Below are 12,153 nucleotides of genomic sequence, written 5' to 3' on the forward strand. Positions count from 1 at the left end.
AAAAAGACAAGTTTTTAAGTTAAAAATAAAATAATAAAATAATAAAAATATATAAATAAGTTATGAAGCTGACTTTAACACTTCTGATTATACCACAATGAAGATCCACACTGGATTAAATATCCCTCTATGCTTAGCCCTACATTAACATAATTATAACAACAAAATTATTCAGCAGAACAGGATATGCATCAGCCTAAAAGTCAGAGAACTTGGCAGTGATTCACGCTCCTCTAGAGGAGCCTGTTTGATAATTGACAGACTCTGGTAAACCCCATCCTCGGGGAACCCTGGTGAAGAACAGCAGAAAGCATAATTACCATAATTATCAGATGTTCAGTCAAGGCCTAGCCCACGGGAAGGGAAGATGGAGGCTACATTTTGTACCTTAGGAACATACCTTACAAAAAAAGTTTTTAGGAAATACAAAAACCAAAGGAGAATTTAGCAGTAAATAAAGAATAGAGAGCTTGATTGAGCCATTAAGCACACAGTCATCCCCTCCAATATCAATTAACTTCATAACCCATTAATAAGCTCCTAACATACAAAAGGAGATAAGTCCTGACAAGATGAACATCCTGGAAAGTGTGCTTGGATGGATCAAAGTGAAGCCTAGAGGAGATTTTAAATCTCAGAACACTTTGTGCTAAAACCAACAAAACTCCCTACCAGATTCAACTTTTATAAGTAAATAAAAGACTCACTTAGCATCTCTGTGTAGAAGATAGAAATTTAAAGCTGGTGTTATGGACAAAATATCATAAAGGATGATAAAAGAAGTTAAATTTCCTGGAGCCAGAGGAGCTGCTTATGGACAGTTTATAAGAACTCATCCTATGATTTATGAGTAAAGCTAATAAGCCTTATAAGCCTGGTGATAGCTGGTTGTCCAGAAAAGAACTTTAGTTCTACTTTAAATATTACTTTAAAATGTAATTTTTAACATAATTTTCAATGTTATTTTAAAAGATATAAGTTTTTAGATACAGGTTTTTAGTTACAGGGTACAAATGTCTCTGGGCTTCCCTGTTGGCTCAGTAGTAAAGAATTGCCTGACAATGCAGGGGACTTGAAGATCCCTGGGCTGGGAAGATCCCCTGGAGGAGGGCATGGCTACCCACTCCAGTGTTCTTGCCTGGAGAATCTCCATGGTCAGAGGAGCCTAGAGGGCCATGGGGTGGCAAAGAGTCATACATGACTGGGTAACTAAACAACAACAACAAATGTCTCTAGAGAATAAACATATACAATACCATAGTTTAAAAGCAGTTATCAATTAAGAAAGCATTCAGGGTCAACTGCACAATCACCTAAATACAATAATAAATACATAAACTACTAATTAATACCAGACTAATTTATTAATTATACACAAATACACAGAAGAATTATACAAAAAAGATCTTAATGACTCAGATAACCACGATGTTGTGATCACTCACCTACAGCCAGACATCCTGGAGTCTGAAGTCAGGTGGGCCTTAGGAAGCATCACTATGAACAAAGCTAGTGAAGGTGATGGAATTCCAGCTGATCTCTTTCAAGTCCTAAAAGATGATGCTGTTAAAGTGCTGTACTCAAGAGACCAGCAAATTTGGAAACCTCAGCAGTGGCCACAGGGCTGGAAAATGTCAGTTTTCATTCCAATCCCAAAGAAGGGCAAAGCCAAACAATGTTCAAACTACTGCACAACTGCACTCATCTCACATGCTATCAAAGTAATGCTCAAAATTCTCCAAGCCAGGCTTCAATAGTACGTGAACTGTGGAACTTCCAGATGTTCAAGCTGGATTAAAGGCAGAGGAACCAGAGATCAAATGCCAACATCCTCTGGATCACAGAAAAAGCAAGAGAATTCCAGAAAAAACATCTACTTTTGTTTTATTGATTAGGCCAAACTTTGACTGTGTGGATCACAATAAACTGTGAAAAATTCTTAAAGAGGTGGGAATACCAGACCACCTTACCTGCCTCCTGAGAAATCTGTCAAGATTCAGGTCAAGAAGTAACACTTAAAACTGGACATGGAACAACAGACTGGTTCCAAATTGGGAAAGAAGTATGTCAAGGTTGTATATTGTCACCTTGCTTTTTAACTTCTATGCAGAGAACATCATGTGAAATATTGGACTGGATGAAGCACAAGCTGGAATCAAGATTGTTGGGAGAAATATCAATAACCTCAGATATGCAGATGACACCATCCTTATGGCAGAAAGTGAAGAGGAACTGAAGAGCCTCTTGATGAAAGTGAAAGAGGGGAGTGAAAAAGCTGGCTTAAAACTCAACAGTCAAAAAACAAAGATTATGGCATCTGGTCCCATCACTTCATGGCAAATAGATGGGGAAACAACGGAAACAGTGAGAGACTATTTTCTTGGGCTCCAAAATCACTGCAGATGGTGACTGCAGCCATGAAATTAAAAGACACTTGCTCCTTGGAAGAAAAACTATGACCAATCTAGACGGCACATTAAAAAGCAGAAACATTACTTTGCCAACAAAGGTCTGTCTAGTCAAAGCTACGGTTTTTTCAGCAGTCATGAATGGATGTGACAGTTGGACTATAAAGAAAGCTGAGCACCAAGAACTGATGCTTTTGAACTGTGGTGTGGAGAAGACTCTTGAGAGTCTCTTGAACTGCAAGAAAATCAAACCAGTCAATCCTAAAGGAAATCAGTCCTGAATATTCATTGGAAGGACTGATGCTGAAGGTGAAGCTCCAATACTTTGGCCACCTGATGCGAAGAAGGGACTCATTAGAAAAGACCATGATGCCGGGAAAGATTGTAGGCACGAGGAGAAAGGGACAGACAGAGGATGAGATGGTTGGATGGCATCACTGACTCGATGGACATGAGTCTGAGCAAGCTCTAGGAGTTGGTGATGGACAGGGAGGCCTGGCGTACTGCAGTCCATGGGGTCGCAAAGACTTGGACAGGACTGAGCGACTGAACTGAACTGATTAATTAACAGAAGCAATACTGTTCATAACATAAGAAATGTTTCTCCTTGCATAAAGCTTATATCAGAATGCATAAACCCACTGATAGTTAACAGTAAAATAAACCTAAACCAATACCTAATTATTTACTAAAACAATTGTTAATCAGCATGTTACTGAAACAGTACGTGGGATCTGGCTGCTTGCTGCTCAAAAGCCAATGAACAGGCCAGGTTGGCAGACAGGAAACTGTGCTTTATTTTAGATGCCGGAATTGTGGGGATCGGGGTGGCAGACGTCTATCCAAAGACCATTCCCACCACCGACAAGCAGGGGTTGAGAGCTCTTATAGATGGAGGCGGGGGGTAGGGGGTGGGAACAGAGGAGGGGGGACTACACGCAGAAACAGCACAGTCAGCTCTGATAGTCATCTTGAAATTGGTCATCGGTGGTCTGACCAGTGTCATCCTGTTTTAAGTACAGTTAATCTTCAGTTCCAGGGTCAGTTTGTTCCCATTTCTTTATGGCCAGTGTTTTGAATTGTGGCAGCTCACGTCCTGGGTTCAGTCTGGTAATCATGTAGTTAACTTTTCCACCTGGTGTTTTGGTATCTATAAGACAGCTCACAGGATGTGGCTCAGAATATTATCTATAGACCTTGAGAAAGAACTAAATGTCCTTGACCATGCTTAATGACAGCATTGTTATTGTTCACTCTCTTTTGACTGTTTTCCTTTGTTTCAGCATCTCATTTCTCTGATTAAACTTACTTTTTGACTAAAACTTTCCACAGACAAAAGGCAGGCGGAGGACATGGTGTGGTGGGGGAGGACAACAGGGTCCTGCTCGGTTTCAAGCACAGACACACATTCAAGGAAAGAGTAAAACAAGTGAATGAACTCAGCAATCACAAATCCTGCCTGTTTACCAAGATCACTGCCTCTCGTAGTTCTGGTATCAGAGGTACGGCCTGCCTGGTGACATCTCTCTAATGTCACAGGATCCTGTCTGCAGACATGTATCATGGCCATGTATTCTCTGAATAAGGACTTGCAAGAATGGCCAGGTATGGGTCTTACCAAATATTTTAATTAAAAATTTTTGGTTTTTATATTTGCAATTAATTTATTTATCATAATATTTGGCAGGGTCTGGTCTGGCACATGGGATCATTTAGCTGTGGCATGTGGGATCTAGTTCTCTGACCACGGAATGAACCTGGGGCCCCTGCATTGCAAGCACAGACTATTAGCCACTGGACCACCAGGGAAGTCCCTACTGTGTCCTTTAATCACTGAAATTGACCTTCCTGGGAAGAGGTGGGAATAAAACAAGAAGAGAAGGTCCTACAAAACATTGATTTATCCATTAATCCAAAATATAATCAAATTTTAAGGGAAAACATAGCATGTCCTCTGCCTGCCTTCTGTCTGTTGAAAACCTTTAGACTCCCAGGCTTCTGAGTTCCAAAGAGTACACTTAACAAGAGAAATGAGAACAAGCAGAAAGGAAGGAAAACTGTCAAAGAAGACAAAACAATAATTTAGCCATTAAACAAAGTCAAGGACTTTGGGCTTCCCTCATAGCTTGGTTGGTAAAGAATCTGCCTGCAATGCACGAGACCCAGGTTCGATTCCTGGATTGGGAAGATCCACTGGAGAAGGAAATGGCAACCCATTCCAGTATTCTTGCCTGGAGAACCCCAGGGATAGAGGAGCCTGGCAGGCTACAGTCCATGGGGTTGCAATAGTCAGATGCAACTAAACCACCACCAAAGTCAAGGACCTATGTCCCTCCTCAAGGGCTGTAGATAATATTCTGAGCCATGACGTGTGAGCTGTCTCATACACGCTGAAGCCCCCACCAGGTGGAGACGTTGACTGCAGGCTCCATAAGCATGCAGGCTCCAGACCCGTTAGAACCAGAAGGTGATGATGCTGACTCCCGATGACCTCACCACCAGCCAGTCAGGAGAACGTCCCTGAACAGATCACCCACTCCATAACCCCCTCCTTAACTCTGGCTTTAAACTTCCCATGAAAGCCTTCAGGGAGTGTCAGCCTTTTAAGCACGGACTGCCCTGGACTCCTTGCTCAGTGCCTGCAACACATGCTTCCTTTCCTTCACCACAACGTGGGGTCAGTGGACGGGCTTCACTCTGCCGGGGCCAGAATCTCAAGTGGGGTTCAGAAACTGCACGCCAAGGGTTATCGGTCATTCAGCAGAACATGGAGCACAGCTGCCCCAAGGCACCTGACCTCTTATGAACGAAACAAGAGGAGACAAAGGACCACAGGTAAATCAGGGCAACACCCTCAACTCGGATGTCAGAAATCTCAGGGGAACAGACATGTTACTGCAAAAGGAGAGAGAGGAGGTCTCCGAGTACACACGATCCTGATTTGTGCTGAGGGGTGAGGCCCACACAACCCCCAGACCCTGCACCTGAGGTCACATGTGGACACTCTCGAAGGTGACCCCACCCCCAGACCCTGCACCTGGGGTCACATGTCCACAGTCTCCAGGGTGACCCCCTCCCCAGACCTTGAAACTGGGGTCACATGTCCACAGGTAACCACAGAGATGGACCTTAAATGATCATTGCTAAGAGAAGTCAGTCAGGCATAGGAAGACAATAGTGTGTGATGTACCTTCTAGGCAAAATATCAATAGACATACAAAGTATCAAATTTACAAGCCCAAAGGAACTCTGAGATTTCAAACACAAACAAAGGGTTCCAAGAAAAAGAAAAAAGAATGTGAAGGGCCTGAAAATGAATCAGGAGATCTGAACTAACATAGACATAGAAACCTGTATGTATAATCAATAATTCCCAAGGATTATCCTCTTCCTTTCTCCCTTCCTTCCTTCCTTTCCCACATACATGGGAACCTATACCTCTAACTTATACACAGAAATCTGTATTTCTAGGAGAGAATCCACAGAAATTATCTCCTACCTTCCTTTTTGTATACACAGAAAACTGTATCTGAGATACATAATCCACCAGTACCTGATGCTCACCACTCTGTTTGACCTTCTATGGCAAAAAAGTCCAAAAAAGAATAGACATATCTCATAGATACGTTATACCTGAATCAGGCAGCTATATATGACAACAGTCAGAACATCGCAAATCAACTACTGCAACATAACATCAGCATGATATTAAAGAGAAAGAAAGAGAAGCCGTGCCTACTTCATTCCCCCTGACCTCCCTGACTGGGGCTGCTACCCCATCCCTGGAGCCCAAGCAGACTTTTCCCACTGCTGGACTAGGGTTGGTTGGACACAGCCTGGCAGGGTGCCCTTCACTGAACCCTTTTTAAACATCTACTGTCTGCTAGCCTCGCCTCTCCTGGCCGCATCCCGGGGGACCGGAGCGAGCAGCCGGGACCATGTTCTGACGCAAGTTGACAGCACTTGACTACCGCAACCCTGCTGGCTTCAACTGCAAAGATGAAACAGAATTTAGAAACTTCATTGTTTGGCTTGAGGACCAGAAAATCAGACACTATAAAATTGAAGACAGAGGTAATTTAAGAAACATCCACAGCAGTGACTGGCCCAAGTTCTTTGAAAAGTATCTCAGAGATGTTAACTGTCCTTTCAAGATTCAAGATCGACAGGAAGCGATCAACTGGCTTCTTGGCTTAGCTGTTAGATTTGAGTATGGAGATAATGATGAAAAATACAACAAGGACTTGGTACCTGATAATACAAAAAACGCTGACAATGCAGCCAAAAATGCAAAGCCATTGATCAATTTGGATGTAAATAATCCTGATTTTAAGGCTGATGTAATGGCTTTGGCTAACCTTCTTTAGGTTCAGCGTCATGATGATTACCTGGTAATGCTTAAGGCAATTTGCATTTTGGTCCAGAAGCGCCTGACACACATGCAGTTGCTAAAGCAAATCAAACGAAAGAGGGCTTGCCGGTTGCCTTAGACAAGCATATTCTTGGTTTTGACACGGGGGATGCAGTTCTTAATGAGGCTGCTCAAATTCTGCGATTACTGCATGTAGAAGAGCTCAGAGAGCTACAGACAAAAATTAATGAAGCCATAGTAGCTGTTCAGGCAATTATTGCTGACCCAAAGACAGACCACAGACTGGAAAAAGTTGGAAGATGAACATTTTAGGATTTCAGCTTCTCACCTACTTAGTACAATTGGGAACCATGTAAGCTTTGGCATGTGTTTGGAAATGTCATGTTTTCGAGGGAAGAATCCTAGAAAATTGACCATGTTCTAGAGATTTACCATCATTGCTTTTTCTTTAATAAAGTTGGGAAGGCGAAAATAAATAAATAAATAAATAAACATCTACTGTCTGCTATGTTCTGACTTGGACCAGACTCCCTAGCAGGATCCAGGCCTCCAGGGACTAGGGAGCAAATATTATGAACCCTGCAAATGCCCTGGTGCAAATGCCTTCCAATTCAAGCCTCCTTTCTGGAGTGCAGCCTCCTAGGCACAGAAGCACACTCAGCAGGGTGCTGTGGACCCAGCAGTAATTAGTCTCGTGTATGTGTGTGTGTGTGTGATGCTTTATGGGGGGAAAGTAGTGAAACACTGCCCTTAGGTGTTTGCTCAGGTACAATTCGCTCTGATCCACAGCCCAGGATGCTGACTTTCCCAGGAACCAGAGATGTGCTTTAAAAAGTGCAGTCGCCTGTAAACATTTCCTATAACTACAACTTGACCAAAGAGGCTGACCAGCACCTCTAATTCACAAGCCCTGGAGTTTCTGTTAATGACAGCTGCCCACAGGAAATCTCCCAGAGCGGGGGTTGCAGAAATAAATTTCAAACACAGCAGAGTCTCAAGAAGTCAATTGCAAAAAAAAAAAAAAAAAGAAGTCAATTGCCACAGTAAATTTTCCTCACAAGGAAACAAGAAAAAACAAAAGCAAACCTCCACCACAGGAGTAGATGCACAGCATCCCTAATTGCTGCAGGAATACCAATCAAAACAACAATGGGAAATCATATCCCACCAGTCAGACTGGCCATCCTCACAAGTCTACAAACAATAAAAGCAGGAGAGAGTCGGCAGGTGAGCTAACCCCACTACATGTTCAGTGGAAATGAACATTGACAATAGCCCCTAGAAAGCACAGCCTCCAAATGTCAAAAAAAAAAAAAAAATCTCTCAAGAGAGTCAATCCTAGGATCAGATATTCCCACACCTGGGCGAATATCCTGAGAAAGTCATCATTCAATAAAAACATGTGCACCCCAACATTCACTGCAGCTTTACTTGTAACAGCTAAAACAGAACCTGCAAAATGTCCACTGACAGATTAAAGGTTAAAGAAGGTGTGTTACTTATAGACAATGGACCATTACTCAGCCATGAAAAAGCACCATTAAAATTATGAAATTATGCTACTGGTCGCTAAGAGGATGGACCTTGAAGAATCATACACTAAGTAAAATCAGTCAGACTGAGGAAGACAATAGTCTTTGATGTCCCTTGTAGGAAAAATTTAAAAAGAGATACAAAGGAACTAAGTTTCAACCCAAAAAGAGACTCAGAATTCAAACACAGAGGGTTCCAGTAAAAGAAAAAAAAAAGGGCAGGGATGAATTTGGAGGTTCAGTTCAGTTCAGTTCAGTCACTCAGTCGTGTCTGACTCTTTGTGACCCCATGAATCGCAGCACGCCAGGCCTCCCTGTCCATCACCAACTCCTGGAGTTTTCCCAAACTCATGTCCATCAAGTCAGTGATGCCATCAGCCATCTCATCCTCTGTCGTCCCCTTCTCCTCCTGCCCCCAATCCCTCCCAGCACAGGGTCTTTTCCAATAAGTCAACTCTTCGAATGAGGTGGCCAAAGCATTGGAGTTTCAGCTTCAGCATCAGTCCTTCCAATGAACACCCAGGACTGATCTCCTTTAGGATGGACTGGCTGGATCTCCTTGTAGTCCAAGGGACTCTCAAGAGTCTTTTCCAACACCACAGTTCAAAAGCATCAATTCTTCGGCGCTCAGCTTTCTTCACAGTCCAACTCTCACTTACATGCAGGGACTTAAATATACACAGAAATCTGTACGCGTAATAGATAATCCAAAAGGATTATCTCTTTCCTTCCTTCCTTATATACCCAGAAATCTGTAGCTGTCATAGATGCTCAAGAAGGACCTGATGTTCAGCAAGTAGAACTTTGCTTGAGCTTCTGCCATAACTTCTATGGCAAAAGAATCCAAAAAGGAACAGATACGCTGTACATATATGTCATAACTGAGTCAGGTGGTTGTACACTAACGGCAAGCACAAAACTGCAAGTCGACTGTACTCTGACATAGCTTCAGCATGAGGTTAAGTAAAACAAAAAGAAAAAAATCAATGCCTAATTTATTCCCTGCAACCTCCCTAATTTGGGCTGCTATCCCATCCCTGGAGCCTAAGCAGGCTTGTGTCTCATGTTTGGATTGGGGTGGGGTCGAGAATATAGCCAAAATATTTAAAAAAAAAAAGATGGGTAACTGTGATTTTGACCCCATAAGGTACAATAGACCAGACTGGGGATCAACCTAATTGTAGTAGCACAGTTGAATTGATACAGACGATGGGGTACATGTACACAATGCAATATTTCTCAACATAAAGTAGGAAATAATGCCAAGGCCGGCCACAGGAGAGAAAGTAGAGATGATCATTCCGAGTGAAGTAAAGGACACAGGAAGAGACAAATATCAGTATCATATGATATCACCGCTAGGTGTAATCTAAAAATGAATACCATTGAACTTCTTGCCCGGAGACAGAGCCTCACAGACTTAGGAAAGAAACTTCTAATCACCAAGATACAAAGATGTGTGGCATGGAGAAATGAGTTGCTTCAGACTAATATATGCACGTTACTATTTATAAAATAAATGACCAGGACCCACTGTATAACACAAGGACACTTACTCCACACTCTGTAATAACCTATATGGAAAAAACTCAATATGTATTAGTAGAAGTGAAACTAGTTGTGGTAGAAGGAAAAAAACCCACCCACAAGACTGTAATTCACCTATACACTCCAGATCAAATGATGAGATAAAAGCAGCAAAAAATAAATGCTGACTCAGTTTCCCTCAGGACATAGTGACCTGGGCTGGTGTAACATCCCTGGAGCCTGATTAACTTGGGTCCGAAAGCTGGAGTGTCCTGGGGCTGAGGGAGCTGGGAGCATGTGGCAGGCAATGTGCCTATACAATGATCCCGGACTGCCTGTTGCCCTCCAGATGTAGATGGGATAATTTAAGGGACTGGAATTAACAATCCCTTAAATAGATGATCAAAAAGTACTTACTGAATAGCATAGTGAAGTTTATTGAACACACTGTGATCATTTATATGTGAAAAAGAAACAAAAAAATAGATAAACGTCTATGTATTAATATAGCTGAATCGAGTTCCTGTACATCTGTAACAAACACAGCATTAGAAATCAATTATATTTCAATAGAAAACAAGGAAATTACAGTTAAAAAAAAAAAAAGAGTGCTGCATGAAGTGGCCAGCAACATGTAACAGCACCATGAAGAGCAGGCCTGCCGCATTTAACATTCACAAGGATTCAAGGTCTGTAAATTGTCAACTAAAAAATACAGTCACAACCTGAAAGTAGAAAGCTATTTTACTTGGTGGGAATGTTTACAGCTCCAAGCCTGGGAGACAGCATCTCAGTAGTTCTGAGAAGACTGCTCCAAGGAGGCAGGAGCGGGAGTCAGGCTGTATACAAATTTGCAACAAAGGGAGCAGGCAGTCTGAACAGCAAAGATCAGATATCAAGTTAAGGAACTGAGCTTTCTATGTATGGGAAGATGCAAGCCTCTGGGCTCACTGCATTCACTTATTTCTTATGCACCTCAGCTATCTGGGGCCAATCCAGTTTCCTTGTTCACCTTGCTTCTTGCATTCCCCCAGTTCCTCAGCAATCATCATGGCGGGGGGTGGGTGGAGGCATCCGCTGGATTGCAGTTTAAGGAGCCCTCATTCACATTTGGAGGCCAGAAATCACTGATTGCTGTGACATTTCTTGTTTATTAATATGGCGGGAGATATTTTCATTTCACAAAGTAAAAAACACCTGCCCTCCTAAGGCATGAAGAAATGCCTTAGGGGTGGTCTTTGGAAAAGAATTCAAAACAAGGCAGGCAATAATGAAGCCAATTTCAAGAAGTTTAACTCACACCCTTTAAAATAATCACAAGAAAAGATGTCAACATCACTATTTATCAGAGAAATACAAAGCTAAACTACAGCGAGGTATCACATCACACCAGTCAGAATGGCCATGGCCAAACACTAAAAACAGTGACTGCTGGGGAGAGTGTGGAAACAAGGGAACCCTTCTCCACCGATGCTTGGGATGTAAGTTGGTAACAGCCACTATGGAGGGCATTGTGAAACTTCCTTCAGCCATGAAAATGAAAATGGGGTTAGAATACTCCTTAACACTACATGCAAAAATAAACTACAAATAGATTTAAAAAATCTAATTGTAAGGATGGATACTATGAAATTCGTGAGAAAAATATAAACAGGACACAATTTGACATGAATGCAGCAAGTTCCTTGTGGATCCGCCTCTTAGAAGAATGAAAAATAAACCACAAATCAGAAAATGGGACCAAATTAACCTTAAAAGTTTTGCATACCAAAAGAAAACCCTCAAGGAAAGACAAGGACAGCTCTCAGAACAGGAAGAAATATTTGCAAAAGAAGAAACCCACAAGGAATTCATCTCCGAAACATACAAACAGGTCATGCAGCTCAATATAAAAAATACATACAAACCAAGAAAAAAAAATGGGCCAAAAATCGAAATGGATATTTCTCCTAGAAAAGCCTACAGATAGCAGATAGGCACCTAAAAAGATGCTTAGCATCACTAAGGACTAGAGAAATGCAAAGCAAAAGTCCGATGAGGTAAGCATTCACATTCATCAGATTGGTGATCTCAAAACATCTTAAGGAATAAACGGGGACTTCCCTGGTGGTCTAGGGGTTAAGAGTCCACCTTGCAGTGCAGGGGACATGAGTTCAATTCCTGGTCAGGGAACTAAGATCCCACATGCCTCATAGTAACTAAGCCTGCATGCTCTGAAGGTGCAAGTGGAGAGCCTGTGTGCCACAAGCCAATGCAGCCAATAAATAAAAATAAATATAAAAAAAAAAAAAAGAATAAACGCTAGAGAGGGTGT

General features: G+C 42.1%; 1 pseudogene; it reads left to right on the top strand.

Moving 5' to 3' along the window:
- The first annotated feature begins 6,346 nt into the window (after window positions 1-6,346).
- On the top strand, window positions 6,347-7,083 carry LOC122700975 (annotated as a pseudogene).
- Window positions 7,084-12,153: the final 5,070 nt, after the last annotated feature.

Source organism: Cervus elaphus, chromosome 9 (assembly GCF_910594005.1).
Source record: "Cervus elaphus chromosome 9, mCerEla1.1, whole genome shotgun sequence".
Lineage (NCBI taxonomy): Eukaryota > Metazoa > Chordata > Mammalia > Artiodactyla > Cervidae > Cervus > Cervus elaphus.